Source organism: Cygnus atratus, chromosome 1 (genome assembly GCF_013377495.2).
Source record: "Cygnus atratus isolate AKBS03 ecotype Queensland, Australia chromosome 1, CAtr_DNAZoo_HiC_assembly, whole genome shotgun sequence".
Lineage (NCBI taxonomy): Eukaryota > Metazoa > Chordata > Aves > Anseriformes > Anatidae > Cygnus > Cygnus atratus.
In genome coordinates, this window is record NC_066362.1 from 66729196 (window position 1) to 66754419 (window position 25224).

Here is a 25224-nt window from a genome sequence, read left to right on the forward strand (position 1 = left end):
ATAAACACTGGAAGAGATTGCCCAGGGAGGCTGTGGGGTCTCCATCCTTGGAGATACTCAAAACCCAGCTGGACATGATCCTGGGCAACCTGCTTTGAGCAGAGAATTGGACTAGATGATCTCCAGAGATGCCTTGCAATCTGAACTGTTCTTTGATTCTGTGAAGTGAAATGATATTTTTAAAGATCCAGGGAATCCTTTTGCCTAATAGATTAGTAAGAACCCAATAAACTGGATTACCTCCTTTGTCCAAAGGAGTTTTAAAGTGTACTATCCAACTATTCTTTATGGTGCTTCCATTCTCTCCTGCTGATGTTATTTCACTTTCCTGAATGATTAAATATGTAACTGGGACTGAAACCCAGATGTGCTATTTCCAAAGCAGCTTCTTAACTATTTTGCTATTGGGTAATTTGCGATTGCTCCATTATATGTTGTGCAATGAGGAACACTTTCTATTTGCATTCCACACCTAACTGTGCATTAGGTGAGTGAACTTTCAGCTGGGAAGTGGCATAGCTGAGCCCAAGTGTCATTATGAAGGTTTAATTGCCTGTCCAAAGTGAGCTGTATCTTCATATAGCAAATAATTATGTCATGGGACACTGCTATGGGTTTTTGCTGAATGTTTGTAGCTACTGGAAATAATAATGGGAAAAAGCTGCCGTGGAGATCAGTAAATACACAGATTCCACCTCTGACTCTGGTATTCTGGAAGTTGCAAGTTGTTATAAGCTGGAAGAGTATTTGTGGGAAGCATCATTATATATGTTCCCTGCTTTTATGTTTTACCCTAAAGATCTGGTATTGGCCAGTTGCAAGAGGCAGGATACTGAGCAATTTGGACCTTTACTGTGTCACAGTTTCTCTTACACTCTTAACAGCAGCGCTGATAAGAAAGACTGGGAGGTACATTCAGGTGCTTGGGGAAGATGTAGACTAAAAGTCCTCCAAGGAGAGATGAGATTCAAATCCTATCATAACCCTTGCCATTGAGCTCTTGGATAAAATGGAGCACCTGCAGAATATATATTAGGTAATTGAGCTCTATAACTTCATTTCTGTTCATAGCTACCTGGTGAAATGAAACTGAATTTATGAACAGAGTAAGGCGGGGGGGGAATGAAACCATGCTTTTTTGTTTGGGTGTGCATATAGCTTTCATAAAGAAAAAAAAATACATTTAGATGTGTCAGGTCAACTTCTGAATGGCCTTGAATGTGGCTTAGTTTCTCCAGTTTGTCGAATCAAATTCACTCTTTTCTTAAATCACAAAAATACGTCTGACAAAAGCATTTTCAAGAACTTCAGATAAAAGCAGAATGATTTGATCAATGTTAAAGTTGCATTTAACTGACCTACATTAGCTGAGAATCTAGTACCTATATTAGCTGGGAATCAAGTTCCACTGTATTCTTGAATTTGCAATGCTGGGAGTGTGCTTAGGTCTGCAATGATACTAATGCTATTGCATGAATAAGAGCAGAACATGAACCTAGTGTTTATGGTTGGGGATATTCAAAGGATCGAAAAAATGATTAAAAAAAAAAATCTGCCAATTCCACCACAGAAGATTACAGCCCAAAATGGGTCCAGACCCTAGTGATGTTACTTGGATTGGAGGGCTTAGCTTTGTGAAGTCTGTTTTTCGACCTGGACCAGAAATTCCTTCATGCTTAAATTGTGTGGAATTTTCCTGTTTGTTAAAATGTTCTCAGCCCTTCGTAGTCAGCTCACAATGGAACTGTGGTGTGATAGAGGTTCTTTGGGACAGCACATAGTGAGAAAACATATTTCAGTCATTTTATTAACGTCACAAATTATGTTGATCTCAATTCAGAAAAATGTTGCTTTAGGACAGATCAAATGCAAAGAAAATAGCAGAAGAGGGCTTTATTGCTGTGGGAAAGGAAAAATCATATATGGATTGTCTCTTTCTCTCTCTCTCTTTTAACTCTTGAAGAGTTTGGAAGAAAGCAAACAGTTTGAAGTAGAAAAAGCCTGTTATAACCAGGACTCGACGGAATGCATACCTTTGTGACATTCAGACCACGTCTGATGAATGTCAAGTGGTGCACACTAAAAAACAGAAATGGGCAAAGTCAGCTTTTCTGGTTGGTGAAAAAGTTTGAATGAATTCAGTGACCTGGAAGGGCTTTTATGCTATACATGAGTCAGAGCTCTGTGGACTGATGTAGCCCAGACTTCTCTTGCTTGTAAGCAGGATTAACCAGCGAGATGACGATGATTTGAAGTTCTTGGTTGTTCATTTCAGCTCTTGATGTCCCTCTTACCTTGCTCTCTTCTTCTATGAGATATATGCATAGTAACAGTAAGAATTGGGGATTCGTATCTCTTTTGAATCTAATATTGAAACTTAAAATGGAATGAATGAAAATCTTGCTTTTGACCAGCCCCAAAGTTTTCAGTAATTATAGATCAGACAGGTGTCTATAAAACCCAGAGATCAGACCGTAAAACCATTTTTGAAATTGCTGAATAGATTACATCTCTCTCAATTACATCAAGTCCCTCAAAGTCAGTGAGTTTCCTGTGAATAACCAGAAAGTAATGCAAATTATGGTCTCACACTCTGATCCTAAATTACATTTAAAATCACTGAAGCCTATTTTTGGTATTTCCTCTGGCACTGGGATGTTCTGTATGAAGGTCCTTTGGTCTAAGGAGAATGGACCATGCATAGCTTCTGTGAAGAAGCTTTTATTTTTACTGCTGTGTGTGAGTATACTGCCAAATTGGTAGCTGAATGAAGAGTAAGTCTTCAGAGAAAAATCAGTCTGCTTCAATGAAGCCTGTTCTTACTATATTTCCTAGTATCCATTAGGAGTCTCTACTAGATCACCCACAAATTGTTGTACTGCCTTTGAATAAGAGTTTGAACTCTTAAGTTCTTGGAACTCTCTGAACTGATGTTTACAGAAGTGTGGCCATGCTGGGTCAGAGCAAAGGTCTCTCCAGGTTAGTATCCTCTCTCTGAGACATTGAGATAGTCACAGTAAAGCAAATGAAAGGAGGTGGGCATGGAATGGCTCTTCCTTTTATGTGCTCTCCAAGAGTGTGGCAACTTCTGCTTTGGGACTTTCTGATCTAGAGGTTGCATCCAGACTACTATATCTCATAGCTGATGAAACAATCTTTCATGATTTTTTAATTCTTTCTTGAACCATAGTTCTCGTATGACAATAAACAACATTTAGTGTTTAAAACCCATACAGTGCCTTTCTCATACAATCTCAATCATCTTTAAAATGGAAAAGTCTTACTCTACGTAGCCTCTTAGATGGGACCTTTTTTAGTTTTAGTGACTTTGAGAGCTTTAGGGAAATCAGTCTGATTTGTCGGTCTCTAGGCTACAGAGCTGTTGATAGTGGTTTTGTCAATCTTGCAAAATTTTTGTTTTGTTCTATTTTATTATTTTTGTTTTATACTAAAGTTGTTTTTTTTTTTTTCTAAAGACAAGTTCATCAAATGCATATGAAGAGTATTTTTTTTGTATGTGCAATTACTATGCTATTGCTAAACAGCCTTCTTTTATTTATCTACAGTGATCACCTCTTGTTTCTGCAGTCATCATTTTGAATTCATCAGCATCTGGTTTGTTACTGAAAGGTTCAGAATATTTCCTCTGATTACCTTCCTGTGAGTATGATTAAAGTATTTACCTCAGATTTCCTTGCCAGAGGAAATCCGATGGTATTTCTGCATTTTTTTTTTCTTCTGTAAAAGTTTTTCTATATTACTCCCCCCCTACTCCCTCCCCCCTCCTTGTGCTTGCCTGCTGTTTTGGGGGCTGATTCTAAACAGTGGGCAGGGCTGCAGTCAGACCCTTGACTTTTATTCCTTTGGAGCCATTGTCACCAAAATCTTTCTTCTAAATAGATACTAGATTTAAAGGATTTCATTTTAAATTTTATCTTCAAATCAAAATCTTTGAATTTGATCATAAGTACTTTGTGGACATTTGGCTGTTCTTCTAGTAGCTATTTTTATTTCTTCATTGGATTTCAGCAAGTTTTCTGCTTGCTATGAGAGTCTTAAATCATATTTACTTGTGTCTTCTGTTCTTTTTAGAGCAAGTGTGGGCTCTGGGGGGGGTCTGCGAGAGTCCAAGTAATCATGTTTGCTGACTATTTCCAACACGTGTGACTTAGACTTTTTTTTTTTTTCTTAAATGTTCTTTCACTGTCAGAGCCAACAAAAAAAGTGAGGGCTCACAAACCTTTTAAAGTAAGTGTTTACAATGTACATAAACTTCGCCCCCTCAATATATGGAAATTCCAGACTGGAGACATACAGAAGACTGGCTCTAAGTTTAAGCGATGCCTATGACAGCAGTCTGGTGGGGTCACAAATATTGCTCCAGGGTCAAGGCAACTCCCTTAGGTACCTTCATCTTCAGTTAATTCAGGGTACACTTTGCTTCTTATTCTCACTGATGGCTGAACATGCTTTCCACGTGCCTGGCCCTCCTATGTACCTCTGCTCCATTCTTCCTCTTTTTGGCAAGAGCGGTGTGGAGGAGGAGAGGGACATGGCTACAGACTGAACACTGGTTGCATTTCCTTTCATCTCCAGCAGCCTCCCTGCCATCAGGAATGCTGGGTCTGGACCCATTTTAGCTGTTTTTGTCGTCGTCCTTGGGGAAGTAAATTTAACTTTATGTACACTTCAGAGAAGGTTTGTGCAAGTGCTGGATGGACTGGTGATTGTTGCAGGCTGTTCTCTGCTGATTGCTGTTTTGGAGTTCTGCATTACTTTTAGCCTTAGAGGAGACATTTAACACTGAAGCCAGAAATTCTGATATTCCAAAATGAGGAATTTTCTGATTCAGAACCAGACTAAACATTCTAAAATTTCCCATGAAATGCCTCTTCCAGTGAGATCACTGAATTTACGTTCCTGCATGCTTCCTTCGGTGGTGCCTTCATAAGGTACCTAAATTCCTTAAAAATTTGACCCAAGGAGAGGGAAGCCATTTTTCCCCAAAATCAATGAGATCAGCAATGCAAGTGTTCTCTACCCCATTGCTTAGAATAGGATATGCAAAGAGCAGTGACTGCCCTCCAGAGTTTTTCTGAAAGCTCAGCAGCTGGAGCTGTACTTGTAGACACATCTGAACATGCACATTGTCATGTTGAAACAATCCACTTCAGTTGCTTGAAACTCAGACTTGTTCTTCAGTGAGTTTCTGACCTGATGCCATATTTTGATGCACAAGTTGTCTGAAAATGCACTGTCTTTCGGTGACTCATTCATCTGCTCCAAGTGGAGGATACAAGGAGAGCCTCATTTGTCTCATGCTGAAATCCTATCGTACTTGCACAGAACTTGTCAAAGTGGTTGAATTTTGTCATGAAGAAAAAGCAAAATCTGATGATAACTTCCACATTTAATCTTCTCCTCCAAAATGTAAATCTGGGCAAATGGGAGGATGGTCTGTATGGGAGATGAATTAAATACCATAAAGAATGCCAGTAGTTGCCTTTGGAAAAATCATTAAAGCAAATGATGTGGACCAATACAGCCATTTGGAGAGGAAAAGACAAGTGTTATCACCGTAAAGTACTGGAAACAAGACACATCTCTTTATCTGAGTATAAAATGCATTAATACAGTTCAGTATTAATGCGACAGTTCTGTAACTCTTCCGTTTATTCTTGAGTACAGCTATATCTGACTTTGGAAAAAAAAAAATGATGTGCTTGTATAAATTTCTTTCAAAAAGAAGTGATACTACATAAGGTTAAGGTTCAAAGTCACTGGCTAGTGATGACTAGTTTTTATCTCCTTTGGAAATGTACATTTTGTTAAGGCAAGATACTTTCCATTAGGAAACATTGTATAAGAAAGGGTTTGGTTATCTTTTCTCTTCAATATTCAGGACTGAAGGCATTTCTGTATAATCTCCAAAGCCTAATTTTTCTGTGGCTTGATTGTGGTGAGTTACACCAAGATGAATGTAGGGTCTTCTTTCTCTCATCTATCATCTGCTGTTTGGAAATGGAGTTGCAGCACCAAACCTTGTCTGAGTTTCCCCATAGTTTCTTGAACTTCAGGCAAACTCTGCTTGTAGCTGGGGCATTTTTTGGTATGATGAGAACCTGCTAGTTTTTGTGTAGCACTGCATTCTTGAAAAGCCATAAAAGCCTACTGTTTGGAGTTTTGTTTAGTTTAATACCAGGGGATCAAGCCTGGAAAGTAATAGTGTCTTTCTTCCTGATGCAATCCACAGTCCCAGGAAAATGTGATGACTGCCTTTCAGTGGCTGCTGAGCCCTGTTTGTGTATATCATTTTCTAGGAAAGTCTTATCTCTTGAAAGAAATTTGCAGCTGAAACAAAACCAGAGCATCATTTAGATGTATAAAGTTATGCTTCATTTGAGGGTGAACCAAAACAAGTAAACCTGCTGTGACTCATCCAAAATTTTGGATGAAGAACATTTTGTATTTTCCAGGAATTACACCACCTAGGAATTGTAAAACTGACGCACTGAGTAGTGGAAGAGAAATCTGCTTCTAATAAATTGTGCCTTGCCAGACAGAGGTTTAAGAACAGAAGAAGAAAAAATCTGAACAAGCACAAGGATCATAGGTAGGGGCAGATTCACTGCTGTGCTCGGAGTGAAGGGAGTGGAGTTGATTATCTGCATCTTCCCAGTAGGTAGGGAGCAGATATAGCTTGCTGGAGAGGATGTGGTAGGAGCATGCTGCGCTTTGGCTCTGTTAGCTGGCAAGGAGTCCTTCAGAAAGCAGTGCCAAGCACAGCTTAGGCACAGCAGAAGCTGTATCTTACTGTCTTCTGTGCTATATTAACCTTCTAAGGCAGGAAATGCATGCACTGAGGGAAAGATAGGCTGGGAGCTGGGATTCTTCACTCTTCATTGACAACTGCTCTTTCTTAGCTCAGTTGCAATAAGCTCTTCTGCCACTTAAAAACTACATTACTGATACTGCTGCTTTGAACTTCCTGGGGATATTGTTCACTTGGAGTACTTAGATCTCTCAGATACCCAGGGCCAATTGTTCGGAATCCCAATAATCATACCACTGCACAGCATTGTCAAAACAATCAAAAAACCCACTCCAAAACAGTACTTCCCTGTTCTCAGGATGTTGTGAGATCTTTCTTGTATACATTTTGATGATGGTTTTGGATCATGGGAGGAAAGAGGCTTGGTCAAATACTTTTAGGTCATTGGGAAGCAGGAAGTATCTGAAGTCTCGAAGGGATATCTTGTCTGAAGCTAATGTTCTAGACTCAGGTGCTGTAGAGGGTAGCCTCAGAAGTGTACCAGCGCTGTCAGATATTTATCTGAACTGAGCTTGAACTCTCCAATGTCTGGAAGTTCCCCTATGTCTGTTTTCCAAGAAGAGCCTGATCTTTGCAGCTCTTTCTCACATGAGTGCTGTGGGTTTGGAGCTGTTAAGCCTTTGGACTGACTCTCACTTCCACTAAAGTCCCTTTACACAGTACAGGCATTCAGGGATCTTAAAATGAGACTAGATGACATGTAATAGCATAAATGAGAAACAGGTTCCTTTAAAAAAAAAGAAAAGAAAGAAAAGTAAAATTGGCCTTCCCTGGATTGAGTGCTGACCTTGAAAAAGCCCTTAAAGTCTCTGCAGGCAGGCTGAAATATTTTTAGGAGAACAGATACCCTAAACTGCAAAAGATTACCTGAGGCAAGTGATTTTATTTTTACTTTTTTATTTTTTGAGAAAATTCTTTTCCACTACACTTGGTACCCACATGTCTGTCTTACAGCTCTATTTATTTGTCACAGACCTTCAGAAATGTTGGTGTAACTTTCTCACTCATCTTCAGGAATTTTAACTTGCTAATTTCAAACATTTTTGTATATTCCTGTTATGTGATACATTAAGGATTCCATTTGTATTTTGAATTTTGGGGATTTTTATGTGGGGCAATGTTTAAATATGTTTTGAGAAGGGAGAAGGCAAGAAAAGCTGTCATCCATCAACTGGTATTAAGTCCAACTTTGAAAGTTTGATACAAACTGAATCTGACTGTTAGCACAGACGTGATACAAATTAGCTGTGACTTTATGATACCAGCTGTTTCTCTGACAGGGTAAAAGGGCACATAACTAGAATAGCATCTTTTGTTGAAAGCAGTGTTTCCCTTTGTTAAATGTGGGAGCCTCAGGCAAAAAATTGTAGTCCGTAGTTATGTGACATGTGCAATCTGCAACATGTTTGTGGAGCTCGGGGGGCTTTTTCCTGATGTTTTTCAAAGGCAGGGTTATCATAAGTGTTCTATTTTTGCTAGTTTTATCACTTAAAGACAAATCTCTGTCATGTTTTTTCCTTGTGTTAAAACGGAGGATAATCCAAGTGCTATTTTCTTTACAAGCACAAAGAAAACATTGAACAGGAGAACCCAAGAAAAGTCTGCAAAAAAAGAAATCACAAATCTCAAAGTAAGATTTAGTTTCATTAATCATTTGTTATTGATTGATTCCCATCAGCTATTTTTTCCTTACCGGGATTTTCATTTTTTGTTTTTAATTCCATAGAAACTAAGCCTACATACAAAAGTCTTTAACAAACTAACAGTCAACAGCTAATTATTTGTTAGCATTAACTGAGTATAGCTTACTGAGGCAGTGAATTAGTTGTGACACAGATGCAGGGACACCAGAGTCAGCTTCATGCAGTCATGTCTTGGTCTGATCTCACTTCTTCCCTACTGCATCCAGCGCCTGTGCAGGGTGGGTGCCAGGAGCCTTTAGGATGGAAACACAGAGCTGATGCACCTGAAGAGCTTCGTGTGGAAGCAGCCGGGGGCTTTCCTTGTTACCAGAGCTCATAGAGTTACTCATAAATTGAAATGGCTCTGAATGAGGACATCTGAGTGACTTTACATCACTGTACATTTGTGTCCCTACTGTGTATCTGTATGACCTTAGCATATCCTCTGACTACCTCAGGCAACATTAAATTGGCTGTAGCGTGTATCTAAACTGAAACAATGTGATTTATTAAGCGATTGAATTGATCTAACTTCTGCCACTTTAAAAAGAGTCAGTAAAACGTTGGTAAGATTTCAAAATTTACTGTTACAGATAACAGACATACTCTATTTGAATCAATCAGGGTTAATCAGGGGTAAGAAGGGAGGTATGATCAGTATACTAGTGTCTAACTAGAAGTACTAAGAACAACAATATTTAGGCTAGAACTATGAGGAAGCAAAATTTAGCAGAATATCTTATGAAGTTTCTTGGGCTAATGGTTACCAGTGCTGGTATTAAACTGAAAAAGTATCTGCAAAGCACAGTGCTGGTTATAGGCACAGTCAAACTAAAAACAGGCAGGAGATGCTGAAGAACATACTTATTGCTAATGCACTGTAACAATCTACAGGAAAAAAGATCGCATGGAAAGCTTGAACCAGTAGCAGTGTAGCAAATGAATGATGTGCTATCAAAAATATGATAGCCGCAGAAGCCATCATCTGCTGAATTTTATATCTATGATGTCAGATCCATCATAGCACCTCTTACAATATCATATGCAGAACATCTCTTATTAATTTCAATCAGAGAAGGGATGCTAGCCTTCAAATCCCAGGATTTAAATTAACCTTTTTATTCTCTGCAAGTACATGTAATGAGAATGGCATTTTTGCCTCATTTTGTATTCTAAACTGCTGAGTTCTACTGTTCTGAACTTCAAAAAAGTTGCCATATTCTACTATAAGACAGTCACATTCAGTGATGAATGATGTTGGATCCTTTTTGGGTATTTGGGAGAGAACAGACAATATCTTGTCCTTGGCTGTGCCAGCTGCCTCGTGTCCTCTGAGGGCAGAGGAATTTCAAGAACTAGAGGACTGGGACCACTGGAAAGCACTCTGCATTTACTTGGTAGATAGGAAGGTATTCCTCATGTCAATTTGTAGTTTATCAGAAGGAAAGTCCCTCTAAGTGTCCATTGTTTTGTAGAAGCTAATCGTGCAAAGAGTCACTATATTTCATGCTCTTAGTCCTCCTGGTGGCTCACTGCAACCCCCATATACCTTTTTCTCATCTTCGTTAACTCATAAGGGTCAGAAACTGTTTACTTGTCATGGTTATTTGGTACCATGCTCTGTGACTTGTCTCTTTGGAAGCCTCTGCAGGCAAAAACTCTGTTCTGTGTCAGTAAAAATGGCAAAATTCAGTCCTTGAAGATGAGTAAATGCTAAGGACTTGCTTCTTCCACACACAGGTGAATTAAACATTAGGTTAATCTTTGTATTGTTGTGTTGATAATACAGGTTCTTTTATTTTTTCCTCTTTTCCTTTCCCTTTCCTTTCTACTTTTCTTTAGTTCTACCAAGACCAAAGCAAAGACTTCCTACCCTTCTCATTTAAAAACAAAACAAAAAAACAGAGGAATAAAAACATTGCCACAAAACCAATGAAGGATAGGATGCATATCAAAATATTGAGGCTCCCTCTTAAAACAGAGCTCACGTTGATGGAGGAAACTGTGTCGATTAGCAACAATCTTTTTCAAAGTATGAAAGCAGGCTCCAGAACCAACCAGCTCTAAACTTGTTTCACTTTTAACACCTGGCTTGAGGATGCCAGGATCCCTTTACTTAAATGACTTAATTTTCAAGCAGTATGAATCATACGGCAACTGCACAAGCTCTTGTTAGGCTGTATTGTACATATGTTTGTTCTTTAGGCGGTAAGAAGAGAATCCAGAACTGGAGGTGATTTGAGTTACATCTACTTCGGGGGATTTTTTTTTTAACATTCCTTCTAACAAATGCAGTTTAAATGGGTTTGTTTATATGGCGTGGAATTGGAAAGGCCCAAACTAACCAGGCTTTACACAATGTGGCCTTCTTCCAAATTAATCTAAAATATTTTAATCCCTCTGGAGTTCCTTTATCCTCTGCATCTGTGCTATAGTGGAGACACATTTTTAACATTTCTTTGAGGAAAATTACCTTTCTTTCCCTCCAACTGTATTCAGCAAGGTCAATGGAGCACTGTTATATGCTATTTAAACATCTGAGATTCATCATATAGCTGCACACCAGAAAGAATCATCATAAAAGGTCTAATGAATCCCGACTGCTAGCCAAGCAAGGGAGTCCCCTTACGGATACTGGGTATTAGAAACAAAGAACACATACAAAATACCGTTTTTTACGCTTTAGCTTTATGCAATTAAGAATTAAGCTGCCCCTAAAGAAGAGGGCAAGGGCAATTCGTGACCCCCAAAACAATTTCAGTAAATCGAACTGAGCCAAATTCTGAAGTCAGTGCATGGACTAAGATCATTGCCAGGTAGGAAGGTGACCACTCACCCTGTGGGACCAGACAGGGCCTGAGCAGGAGCCTAGGCGGGCTTCTTGCTCCTGGGGGAGGAGATGCTCTGAGTCACAGGCAAGCTCCAAACCTGACTATCTCAGCTTCTGGCTGTGTGCCGATACTTGGTTTTATGGCCTTTTGGTTTTCTAGTTCAGTAGCAAGTTTACAGGACTGAACTCATTTCACAACACAGGAACTGAAATACTGAGAGAAAACTTTATTATTTTTTCTTTCCCTGATCTTTCAAAGGTCTTCTCTGAAATATTGTTATAAGGGGTGTTTTTATTTGAAATACCATTATATAACTTGCACTGCTACAGATTACGCTAGAGCTGGTTTAATACCACGGTTTATTCTAGACTTGTTCTTCCCATGAATACTGCTAGGTCATGAAGTACAGATAGTTTTAACAAAGTTCAAATAAGCATTTGAACCTCCGAAGGAAAACGATATGTTGAAGACCTCAGTTCTGTGAATTTACAGGGTTTTACCACAGATTTTTTTCTCACCACCAAAGTCCTGTGGGGCCTGCAGAGAAACTGGAACTTCTCTGCCACCCTGCTCCAGGCTTTGTCCTTAACCTGAGTGTGCTCTGCTTTTCCCAGCTACAGCACACATCGTAGTGCTGGTCTCCTGCCCAAAGGGCTGCAGGGTGTGGGTTGTGGGACGACACTCCAGGATAATGATCCATTAAGGTTAGTCACCTCAGGGTGTCCCTGCTTTTGAATGAAGAACTATACCTACCCCAAACACACTGTTCCTATCTTTTCATATAGTCAGAGGTATTTTGGGCCCATTGCAAGCCATATAGTAATGGAATAAATTCCAAGTGCAGCAGGAGACCACATTGGAGGAAAAACTCTTTAAGTGCCAAGGGCATTTCTTTTACTTTTCTTACTGGGACTGGAAAATATTCCCTAAATAATACATCTGGATGTAGAGGAGTAGAGAGGGAAAAGATGAAAAACAATCCTTTAAATTCAGTAGGAGCCTATTTTAATAGCTTGTTTAATCTGCCAGCTGGCACAGTGTTGACTTATTGCTACACATACTTTAAGGAGACCTATGTAGTTCTTGGAACCAAGTTCATATTAAGTTGTAGAAACTTAAATATTAATAAATTGTAAATTGGCGGGAATGCTTTTTGGTACTTAATAGAAATCAAGAAACTGCTTAGTCATCTCCAAAGTTATTTCTGTCTCTCTCTCTTTTTTTTTTTTTTTTTTTTAAGTGCAAATGCCAAAATAATACGGACTTAAAGCAGTAGCATAGATAGTAAAAGCTCAGATCTGCCCTCTCTGGAGCATGCGTACATCCTTCAGACTTTGTAGCCATATGTATTCCCTATGCAACACTTTGGGCAAAGTTTTTCTAATGTTCATTGTGACACCATTTGGTTTGAAAGAAGTACATTATAAGCTTATGCCGAGGAGTCTTGGCCAGGAGAAGAACTGGTGCCATCTCTGTGTGGATTTTCATTTACAGTGTGTTGCAAGTAATATCATTTAACAGCTGCTTTAGAATATATTATGCTTGTCTTTTATGAGACTGTAAATGTCCATGCATTTGTTTTTTTACCTTATTTTGTGTGAAGGCATATGGGTGCCTGAAGTGCAGTGTCAGCTATGTAACTAGTATATTTACTCTTTGTTCCTAAAAAGTTAGGGTACATCAAGAAGCATGTCCCATGTTTTCAATTGCTTTCAGCATTAGAAAAGCAAAGGAGAAAGGATTTAACTGCTGACCAACCTGTCTTATGTTTAGTGAATCCTTTAGCAATATCTGAAGTGACACTCGTCAGTATTTACAAATTGTAAAGTTTGATTTGGTCCAGATAAGCACTGAAAAATCTGGCCAGTTTGCTCATGTTTATTTATGAATTTCAGATCTGGATTTATTTCCTTTGTTCACCTTAAGGATACAAGATATTTTCAGGATTTCTGTGTGGGGTATGAATTGTAAAAATCCTCTATGTTTTCAAAGATCATGATATGGGATTTAGATTGATCCTTTTCTGTATTCCTTTTCCACATTGTATTTCTTTTCTCAGACCTCTTTTCTTCTCCTTACCTTGTGTTCTGTTGACTTCATAATGCCTTTTCTGTATCTTGAGTAGGGACGGTATCCTTGCAGATCGCCACCCTGCTGTATCATCAGATCTTGTGAGTTGTGAAGCAGCCACTGTGAGGAGGCCTCCGTACACGTGTGTCAATCATAAGTGCAATTGTGTTTCTGGTTGCATCATTTTGAAGGTGGCGTACAACTTTAAGGCAGAATTCAGCTGATTTTTTTCTAGCAAGTCCATCGATAAAGATGAGGCTATTGTGTTGTGAAAAATAATTTGCTTAGTAAACAAACATAGTATGCTTTCCCTATTTGTAGAGCATTTGCAAACAGACTGGAAGTTGTCCTTCCTCCGCTTTCAGCCTTGTGTTTTTGGTTTTGGCTAACACTTTGTATACATACAACCTGGCTTTGTCTCTCGACTGTGAAAAGTGTGCTTCATGTGCTTTCAGTGCTTAGAAATTAGACTGTGACTGGCCTCGTGTACTCTGTCTCTCATTCTGAGCTGGATGGACCTAACAAGGCAAGGAGAGAGGTTGGAGGAGCCCCCATGGGGTTTTGGATTCCTAGGGTAAATATCTTAGGGAAAAGGTAGTAGATAATGCACAATACAGAGATTTTTTTCATTTATTTTTTGAAGGAAAATTAAACAGTTTCATTTCTGGACCACACAGACATTGTCTGAGGCACAGTTCCTAAAAAAAAATTAAACAACTGTAAAGTTTATTGTCTTGGTACAGGGCTCAAGTGTAACTTTCCTTTGTCACATTCATACAAAGTGTGTATGCCTGTGTGCTCTCAGCATTGAGTGTACAGAGTACTGTCAGGGCCTCACCTGTCTTGTTTATTTGAGGCTCTGTTGAAAGTTTTGCTGTTTCCCTGAGAAGGGAAAGTTGCACACAACATTACTGGTGTATCAATGTATTGCTGTCACCATGCTTGCTGGCAACAAGCATTTGTGCTTGAATGTCTAGATAGTCAGATTATTGTCAAGATTACTTCACAGCTTCTTCGTGCAAGTCTTATGAGGGTAACTGGAAATATCCTAATCTTGCTGCGTCAGGTTTTATGCTGGCTCACGCACAGTATGTGTGTATCATCTTGCTTGTCAGTTTTCTGTTGTAACAAAGCCTCACTGCTGTCCCGTCTTCTGCTTGCTGTTGTTGGTGTGTCAGTATTTCCATGCTTTCAGCTAAACCCAGCATGAAGATGGGCCAATGATGTAAATTTCAAATATGGCAAATGGTTTGCTGCACTTCTATTTTGTGGCACCCTGTTTGACTTCTCCTGTCAAAAGACTTTGCAGTTTTGTTGCCCTACCTCACCTCTTTAAAGCTGTCACTGACCTCATGCCTCGATTCTTAACTAAAAAGACACAGAAATGCTGCTTATTAGAGATAATTTAGTATAGCCACTTGGAACAATTGGGGTTTCATTTGTTAAGATTACTTTGAAAATTTGAGCTGGAAAAGCCCAACAGAAAGTTCAGCACCTGGTTTCATTCCTGGTGGAATTCCACAGATTTCCATGATGCTCTGCCACGGAGTAGCATGGGCTTTAGGCTAAAATGTGTCTATTGTGGTGATATGCATTGTGTCTTTGCAAAGTAAATGTACAGGAACTGGGAGGGAAGATGTATTAACTAAAGTTCCAGAGCAACAGACAGGACCTTCGGTATTTATCTTTCATTTCTCCTGAGGAACTGTTTAGGTTTGAAATGCTTAGTATCTCTTAAGGGATGAGTACTAAGATCAGCAAACCAAGGAACTTTAGGGGTATTTTTCTTTCTTTCTTTCTTTCTTTCTCTCTCTCTCTCTCTCTCTTTCTCTCTCTCTCTCTCTCTCTTTCTCTCTCTCTCTCTCTCTTTCTCTCTTTCTCTCTCTCTCTCTCTCTCTCTTTCTCTCTCTCTCTCTCTCTCTCTTTCTCTCTCTCTCTCTCTCTTTCTCTCTCTTTTCTTTTCTTTTCTTTTCTTTTCTTTTCTTTTCTTTTCTTTTCTTTTCTTTTCTTTTCTTTTCTTAAAACTGTAGGGATAACAACTAAAACTTGGTATTGCTGCTTATTGCTTGTTCAGTAGAGCAAGAAACAGAAAGCCCTCAACTCTCATTAGAGTTTATGATGCACAGCACTAGGCAGAGCTGGATCCTAGGGCTGCATGTTTTAACAGGAAAAGAAAAAATAGTCGAAAATACAAATATGAAGCCACAGTAAGCTGGCTGCATTGTATCTTCATATTATTTTCTATTACTTTTTTATGACTGACTATGTAGCTTAATATATCATGATTTTGTATTTTAAAGTGTGTTCCAGAAAACATGTGGAGTTTGCAGTCTGGCTGAGCGAATGTTGCTGTTGGAACTTTACCTTAGATTTAGTTGGACATTTTATTATTTTTAATGGTATTACTTTAGCTTTTTAATTCAAGACCTGAGAGATGCAAAGGAAGAGTATGAACAGTGTACTAAAATGTTCATGAAACCTATTTGGACACAGATAAGTTCACATAATGTATTGTTGAAATACTGCATGTGGGCATGAAGGTCAACAGCGGTGGCACGAGGGTAGAATAGAAGAAAAACACAAATGAGAGGGATGAGAGCAGAGTGGGAGAAGTGAGAAGTCAGGGAGGCAGAGGCTGATACTTCCCATTGCTACGGGTTGCTGGCACTGATCAGCTCTGTGCCTGAGAGGGTGAAACTCTTGCAAAGGCAAGTATGGAAAGCTGCACTGCTACTGCTGGCTTCCATGCCAGTTCTAGCACAGGAGAAATGCTCCTGCAGTTGGACAGAGCAGCATTTTCCCTGCCTGATGCCTGCCCAGCTTTTAGTGCAGACCTTGTGCCAGGGCTGGGACGGCTGCTTCGTGCACAAGGCACGACACCCTGCCTTGCATCACATCTGCCTGCATCACTGGGCCATTAGCACTGCTGGGCAAGAGCCCCCAGCATGCTTTCTGCTCCTGTGGCTTGTCCTGCCTCTGTTTTTTTTTTCTTCTCTAGTAGAAATCGATGGGAAAATTAGCTTTGCTTGTACAGGCCAAGAGGAAATGCGTTCTCCATCATTAATATGGTCTTGGCCATCTGAGCTGGACCTAACCTGTTTCTTGGTGATGTTTGTCAGTTGTTTCCTGTTATGAAAAACCAAACAGCTCCTGGCTGGAAAGCGTTGGCTTGGGCATTGTTTTTCCACTCTCAGAGATTTTAGTGGGATGTGAAACTGGCCACCAGCCAGGGAATTGCCACAAGTTTCAACAGTCAGGCCACAGATTTGCGGCAAAGCCTGCAGGAGAAGTTAATGCATGATGTGGGCATTCTTGTGATTGCATTAACATGATGAAACTGAATTTCTTTCCTGGTAAAAGTAGTTAAAAGATAAGGGTAACCAGTGAATACCCTATGAACCTGCTTCCCAGTGTTCAAGTGCAGTGAATGTAAGTCAGATCTTTTTTTGGGTCTAAGCACAAACTGCTTTGTAGACGTAAAATCCCTCTAATATCAGTGTTTTGTACTTCTGGGTTGGGTCTCATTGTAATTACCTAGGACATATACTCATTAAACAGTAGTAAAAGCCGATGCAATTTTCAGCTGCCCTATATATCTGCGGAAGAGGCCTCAGTGATGACAATATGAGTAAAAATATTCTTTCTCTTAAATAAGCATTGCTAGAATAAAAGAAATTATGCCTTTACATTTGTGTGCATAAGTGTATGAGAGGACGAAGTTGCCTATATTGGCACAATCTGAGAGCACACCAGTTTCTGACATGCAAGGTAAGCTCTCTTATCCTTTGTATCATACATTACAGATGAACTCGGCCTGCTAGGGTGGAATCCAGTCCTGATTGAGGTCTTTGGGAAGTCTGCCAAGGACAGGACCAGGATTTCAACTCTAGTCTGTATATGAATAATATTTCAGTATCTTCTGATCTTTGGGGACAGCATATTTGAAATATTTCGGAGGACACTTGAAGCGGGGAGTCAAGGGTCAATCCTTCTAACATGAGAACCAGTGGTTGTGCCAGCAGCTCCCAGCTAAGTGTTGTTTCTTCCTTTGTCTGCTAATGGGAAATGATAGACAAATGTCTCTGAGGATCAGGGGTGGGACCTGTATATGCAAATCCAAATGTCAACAGAAAGCTCTGCCTGGCCCTTATGTCAATGTGCAGTAGGAGAAAGATGAGGAAGGAAGCGAAAGGAGTGGAAAAGGCATACTGACACTCAGCCTGCCTGAGGGAATAAAGACAAATGGGAACTTTCCATTGCAACTGGCTGGCTCTGAGATAAGTCTTGCTGCTGCATGCATTTTAGTATATTGCAGTGTTAGCAATAGCAAGCTGGGTGTTTGCTAGCACCTCCAGGATGGCGTAGTGCTCCTTTCCCACTGCTGAATTACATCATGAATATGAGAGATGGGCCAAAACAGATACCTACATCTTCAAAGGCTGTCACAAAAGTTACCCAAGCAGATATATTTAAAGGCCTGGGCCTTTCAGGTGCAGTTCCAAGTAGTGAACTCTGGCACAGACAATGTCCTATGAAAGGCTGCATGTCAGTGCTTTCTTGTGATTCATAGGGGGTTGGAACTAGATGATCTTTAAGGTCCCTTCCAACCCAAGTCGTTCTGTGGTTCTAGGGCCTAGCACCATTGAACAGATGCGTGATGCTCACTGTGGTAACATATAACATGGTGGGTGATACCTGTCAGCACCCATTTGAATCAAGGGCCTAGACCATGATGTGGTCCTGTGGGCTGTCAGTGGTCTGCAGAACACCAGATGGGAATCCATATTCTATGTAATCATCATTTAGCTCAGGGTGCCACAGAAATTTAAATAACATGTCAATCAGGCTTAAAAATGCCCCACCCATATACATAAGCTTTGTTGTATTTTGCATTTTACTCCTGCACAAGCTGAGATGAAGAGAAATTTACCTTATGCCACAAGCAAAGACTTTAACAAACTTGGTTGTGGGTTTTTTTTTTTTTTGGTCTTTGTTTTGAGGGGGCAGGGTGGGAGAGGTTGAGTTCCTTTATTCTAGGTTGTTCACTGGCTCCTTCTCATAGATTCAGTGGTTTGGATAAGCCCATGTAGATAGAAGTGAAGCAGTCTGAGAATAGAAACTGGGACTTGGAAAAACCTCCAAAATTTGTATTTTTTTCTGATGCTAAGTGTGAACTGCATGTACTTGATTGGTTTGCCATTGATGAATTTTCCTTGGAAGGCCAAAGAAGCATGGTCCAATGAAACAAAACACAGGCTAGACTGGGACAAAGCTGTGAGTTCACATGACCTATTTTTTATTTTGCCTCGAGTCCCAAATGAGGTGTTTGCTTTAGGAAGGCTTAAAGCTGCTTGACAGGAGCACATCTGTGTGTAAATACATGTATTTAGGAAGGAATTCTTTCCTATGAGGGTGGTGAGGCACTGGCACAGGTTACCTAGAGAGAAGCTGTGGATGCCCCATCCCTGGAGGTGTTAAAGGCCAGGCTGGATGGGGCTTTGGGAAACCTGGTCTGGTGGGAGGTGCCCCTGTTCACGGCAAGGGGGTTGGACTAGATGATCTTTAATGTTCCTTCCAAGCCAAACCATTGTATGATATGATAGTATATATCTTCTGTATATGTAAATAAGTGCAAGAGTTCATTATCTGCAGTCAACTTGAATACTTGGCCAAATTTACAGTAGCAATTGGAGATGTGGTTTTATATGAAGAAAAAAAAACACACAAAAAAAAGAATTTATGGAGAAAAGAAAAGCCTCTTTAAATGTTGGCTTTGCTGTTGGTAATATACAATTGCCAACCATATCCAATGTCAAAGTTTAAAGGAAGAGCATGCATGAGGTCTGACAAAGGAAAAATCAATCCATTGAATTCCACCTTTTGACTTCAATGGAGTTGTGCTTGTTTCTGAAAGATCTGAGTGTCACTGAATGCTCCTAATACAAAATTAAGAGGGAAGTGGGGAAAATCATTTCCAAATGCTTTCTGATAGATTTTCACAGAAAACAGATTTATTTGTTTTGACTGAAGATAGATTAAGGAACTCTAATTCTCCCAGATATTGCAGGAGAATGTTTGTCTTACCTGTGTTTCATGGATGCCAGATTAAACAAGTTACACTTGGACAATGAGTGTTGCTCTTTGAGTTGCTCTCAGCTACAAAAGGGGCAACAAAGTAGTTCTGTTATCATATTTGGGGTAGGGAAGGCACAAAAAAAGAAGGAAATGGTTCTCATAGAGATACAGTGGATGTTGTGGCATGAAGCTAGCTGAAGCAAAATACTCTTTGTGCTTCTCACTGACCATTCTTTTACTGACATTTAAAAGGTCCACGCCTCCAAGCCAGGGATTTGGGACAGCTGACGTGGAGACAGATGGGAAAATGAGATATTCAACTTAATGGGGTACAACTCACAAAGCTGCTTGCCGTCTCAGTTTATGTTGAGATTTAATGAGACACTTGATTCTTTTTGTAGGAATACCGAAAAGAAAGAGGGTGATGACAAAGTAACTGGGTTTTGTGTTACCACCTAATCCTGCAGTGAGGACAGGTTGGAAGTCAGAGGCCCAGCTGCATGTATGCAGAGAAACTGTGTAGTTGGGCTGGAAGCCCTGCCTTTCTTACCCATCTGTAGGAAAGGCTCAGAAAGAATTTCCCTTTATCTTTGGGTGTGTCTTTTTTCATGTTACAGATGCATCTAGTGCCTGTGACTGAAACCAGGGCCTGGTTGTGCTTTAGCATTCTGCAAATCCACAGCGAGAAGAATTTGCAGTTGGCGGATATGATATAGACTCATGGGCACAAAATTGGCTAAAGCTCGGTCTCTAAGGCCATAAAGTAAATCAGAGGTAGAACTGAGCAGGAGTATCCACAGTTGCTGGGTTCACTCTGGATGCTGGGCAGTGAGCCATGCTATCTCATTGCCCACCCTGTTCTATACCTGTGTTATTTCAGTTCTCCTAGAAATCCCAAAGCCATCTCTCTTTGCACCATTCCTGCCTCTGACTGCTCAGGATGCAAGAGAAAGAGACAAGGAACTGGTAATGGTTTCTTTTATGAAGAAACTGGGAATCATCCTTTTTATTAATCTAGCCCTTTTCTTTGCTTCCTTTGGGCTCTAAAATTTCTACTAGCTCCTGCGGAACTGCAGTCCCACAGCCATGCTGGTCTGTGCTGGTATCTCGCTCACTTCAGCATGAGAGGCTTGTTGGGCTGCAGAAGGAAGAGGGATGCATGTGGTGTACAGTTCCACACAGATGATGTGTGTGGCTGTAGATGAGAAAGGAAAATTAGCAGAAAATCTCTCCTGTTACAAAGAAACCTAAGGCCAAATCTCTTTGGTCCCCTCCAGCCAATGAAACTGTATTCTGCCCTGATTTTTTAATGAATAATTTGCCAACCTCCTGGGAGGGGAGTCTGTCAAGAGCTCCGGTCCATGCTCTCTTGAATGGGCAGCAATCACAGTTTGCCATCTGCTTAGATGCCTGTGTGAAGGTTGCTCTGGGCATTCACAGCGCCAGACCAGTGAGCGATCCTGCTGTGAGGAAAGGGACATGACTTTCAGGCTGTTTGCGCTTGAAGGCCACCAAGAGGAAATCTGCAGTTGTTTCTCTGCACTGGGAGGGACACAAGATGGCATGTGCTTGCACAATGCTGTCACCAGACGCAGCCGGCTTACAGCCCGGTGCAATACACAGCCATGCTATATTAGGGAATGTGCTCTGGCTTGATGTTTCTTGGCTCTGCTAGGTGAAAGCTGGTACACAGGCTTGGCATTAACTAGGTTGAATGCTCATTCTCTGTAATGGAAAGGCGACTGGCAGGTCTGGAAAGAAAGGCAGCTCCCTTGGCTAAAGACCTGAGTAGCAGTCTGCATTTTCACTTCCTTTTTATCAGTCTAGCTCATCTATTTTTAAGGCCCACTGGGTGCTGGGTTGTCTCTGTAATCAGTGCTGGGGAGAGGGTGAAGACAGAATTTAACCTGAGCCAGAGCAGGAGGTTATTTAGCTCTCCACAGTGGAATGAAATAGCTGTGTGGTTATGTGTGTATTTCCACTTAGCCAATTTAATCTTTGCCATTGAAGAGTATATTCCTGTTGGTTAGTGTTAAAGTATCGTGTCATATATTTACAATTACTGTGCATTCCTCTGATTTTCCACCTTGCTGAAAGCTGCAAGAAGACAAAATTGTAAACTCTTTCATGGGATGAGGCATAAAAGGGAGACGGATTTGCATGCGTGTGTTTTGTACCAGAAGGGATTAAGTGTGTCTGTCCTTGAAGGAAGCACTCTTTTGCAAGACAATGAAAAACTCAACAAATTTTAGCAATAAACCCTTGTCAACTGAAGATCAAAGGCACTATGTGAAATGCAGAGATAAAAAGGACAGAGGCTCTGGCACTGCTTTTGAAATAAAGAATGTTTACATGGGGAGATGGTATTATTTGCAGGGCACATACTTTACTATAATTCTGACGCAAGTAATGCGGTGATGCTGGTAGATGTTGTACGTTGGCTCTTTTGCTCATCTGGCCATTTTAGTCTTAGCATCTCTTCAGAAACACCACAGGGTTCATCAAACATCTTGTGACCTAAAGCTTCAGCCTCAGAATCAAAAGGGAGGGACCCTAAGAAGACCCCTGTATGTGAGGCTACAGAAAATCCAAGGTCCTGAGCAAGAATTACCTTTAGTGGCTTCTGAGAGGTATATATATATATAAAGGCAAGATCAAAGATTTTTGTAATATTTTCCTTAAGTTCCTCCTCTGAGCCTAGTGGTGTGAAACTCATGAGAGTTCACTTCAGATTCTTTCAGTAATATTACAGTTGTGCTAAGTTTGAAATAGTGCTGAGAGTTTTGTTTTGATGTAGGAGCAACATAATGACAGTTTTTGTTGTGCACCTTTTCACAAAACCAGTAGCCACTATTCCCTCAGTTTGTATATGTATGTGGATATCAAGGGAAGGGAACTGGTGAAACAGTTTCAGATGTCTCCTTCTATTTGCTAAAAAAAAAAAGAAAAAAAGAAGTGTTCATTAAAAGTTGTTGACTTATGGTTGAATCTGGTTAAAAACTTGCCCGCTAACAAATCAGAAAAAAATAAAGGTGATACGAAAACATTTTCCATCATAATTCTAAAACCAAAATTTTTACATTTATAATAAAAATGAAGTACTTTTTTGAGGTTGAGTGTAACATTACATGTGATCTGAAACTGTTTTCTTAGGGACATTTTCCTCTTGTGAGACAAATGAAACTCTGTTGGTCTGACGTTAAATAATTAAAAATGTTTAACAGAAAAAAAAAAGGATACAAAGAATAAAAAAAAATAATTTATTTACACACCTTTGATCAGGAAATGTGGGTTCTGTGTGCTGATTACCTCTCTAGATTTGGGAAGGTCAGAGACACAGAGACATTTTCACATTTGTCTCTGAAGGCAGGCCCTGGAGCCATGTGGAATGTTATGCTTTGACCCGGGATGTTTTCACTCATTACCAATTTTTATTTTTTAAAAAAAAAAAAAAAAAGGAACATCAAAATGTGCACACTCCCAAAAATAGTTTGTAGGAAATACTTCAAATAATTGGTACCTTCATCTATAAGCAAAGTGATTTTTGAATCTTCTGAGGCTAGAACACTTTGGGAAACTGCGAATTTAAGAAACTTTTCTGTGGAAACAGGAAGCATTTTTAGAGAGATTAATTTTGATGAAGTTATTGTCTGGTAGTTTACAGAGGCTGAAAGATAACTTGTTTTGTGGAAGGCAGTAAGCAGCACTGAATGGTTGACTTCTTTAAGTGGACTGTCTGTCTGATAACTCATCGTCTTGCGCTTCACTAATTAAAGGTTGTAGTGTTGACCTGACCTTAGTTTCCTGAGTACCCTTCTCATTTTTGAGGTGATTTGGCTTGGAAGTTGTCTGAATGCCACCAAGTGTCCCTCTGTCCATGGAGAGGAGGCAGCACACTCTAACAAACCCGAGACGTACTCCCAAGAGATTCACTGATGTGAACTGCACTGAACAACACGAAAGCACCCAGAAGATGGAGGAAGGTTGTCGCACCATGGAATATTGCCTGGCTGCAGCACAATCTCACCCGCACCCTGGGAAGAGATGATGGGAGGAAGAATAGTAGTAGTTCTGGGTTGTTGTGCGTCCTCCACAGTTTTCCTTGTGAGGAAGAGACCCTGAGCTTTTGAAGATGAGAGATGGTGCTGAGGCACGTGGGAAGGGAAGGGCTGAAGGTGTTGGCTGGGACTTTTGCAAAGGGAATGGAGAGGGAACTGGGTACATGGTGTCTGGACTTTTGGGGAGGGAAGGAGCGTAGCCCTGTAAGGAGAGGTGGAGAAAGGGGTGTACCTCGCTGGGTTAGAAGGGATGAAGGTGCACATAAATCAGATGCCAAAGCATGTCTATTTGGGCAGGGAGAGAGAAAAAGGGTTTGAGAATCTCATTTTCTAGCACACAAGGTGTCAGCCTAGCAGTCAGCTCTCTGCTTTAAGGCCCTGTTGGTGACTGCCCTCCCCAGAGCAAGTGGTGCTGCCTGGTGCAGCTCAGCTCCTGCAGGCACCGCCACCAGCCCTCTGTGCACACAAACAAGGCGCTGCTTCAGACTTGCTCTCTGGTGTGTATTGCTCCTCCTTTTATCCTGGTCTTTCAGCCGGGGGGAGCCACATCATTCCCACAACTTATGGCCCCTTTAGCAAGGGAACTGGGACAGAACTTAGCTGCACGTGTAGGCTGAGATGAAAACCCTTCTCAGGAGAAAACGGCAGATTTGGTGTGCTGTGCTTTTCAAGGGGTACACAGTGGTAAGGGTAAGCAAATAAAAGATTTGAACAAAGGTCTTCTTGCAACTTGCTTTTTATATATATTGTCTATTGTGCATTAAAAAAAAGAAAAAGTGGAGCAGCAATGGTAAATTCACTATCAGATTTGCAAAATTAACATTCCCTTTTAACCTCTGCAAAATAACCTCAGCCAGCAAAACATGCAAAAAGTCATAACAACAACAAAATTTTAAATCCCCCAATCCAGAAACAAATGAGAAAGAAAAACACCCTCGGGAAAAGTAAACTAATAAAATAATCTTCGCAAAACCTCTGTCCTCAGCAGTGTTTTCATCTGAAAAAGGGGGCAGAAAAAGCCACAGATTCCCTTAAGTCATGAGAGGCTTTGCTATTGCCAGTGATTTTATGGGGAGGGCGCTTGGACGCTGCACCGGTGGGCAGGGATATAAAGCCGCAAAACAGATCCGTATCTGCAAACAGAGTGCTTCAAATAATTCCCAAACGCACCTTGGCTTTGTCTCCCTTTGCACTGCAAGCGGTTACGGAGACCCCTTTGAGTGCTGGTCTGCATCTGCACGCTCGCTTCCTTTGCAGCCGGTCTTGTACTGCCGGGCTGGAAAATGGTGGGGGGGGGCGTGGGGGGGTGGAAATCCTCCGAGTGCAGCGCGGAGGCTAGGATTGCAGAGGAAGCTGAGGCCTCCAGCCCTGCCACAGGAAGCAATCTTAGAGCAGGCCTTAAATGCCAGATTCCAGGCAGAGTTTAACTAACCACTGACAGCTCTGTAAACAAAGCAGGGACAAAAAGAGAACAGCTTTCCCTTTTCTGGTAGTCATTTTTGGTTTGGGGGCTGCAGGGGAATTCTGTAATACTCGGCTTGATGGGATATAAACCAAGGCTGAAAAGGCTTTGTATATGAAGAACTGTAAAGGGGAAAATATTTCATGGACTAAATCATAAAGAAGAAGGTAGGGCACGGGGAAAACGCATGGATTAAACTGCAAAAAATATTGCT

At 40.6% G+C, this 25224-nt stretch overlaps 1 protein-coding gene across 36 annotated transcripts in view; it reads left to right on the top strand.

Annotated features, from left to right (window-relative positions):
• Positions 1-25224, top strand: part of CALD1 (caldesmon 1) — a 194192-nt gene that overhangs the window by 73229 nt on the left and 95739 nt on the right. For 19 of the 36 annotated variants that reach the window (XM_035550717.2, XM_035550746.2, XM_035550721.2 and 16 more), the window contains one exon: positions 3567-3660. The exons of 9 other annotated variants lie outside the window; for them this stretch is intronic. The gene's annotated coding sequence lies outside the window, so the exon portion shown is untranslated. Of the gene's footprint in view, positions 1-3566; positions 3661-6476; positions 6614-8395; positions 8463-24610; positions 25178-25224 lie in introns of those variants that run through there. 8 more of the 36 variants (XM_035550742.2, XM_035550728.2, XM_050710833.1 and 5 more) reach the window with 5 other exon arrangements.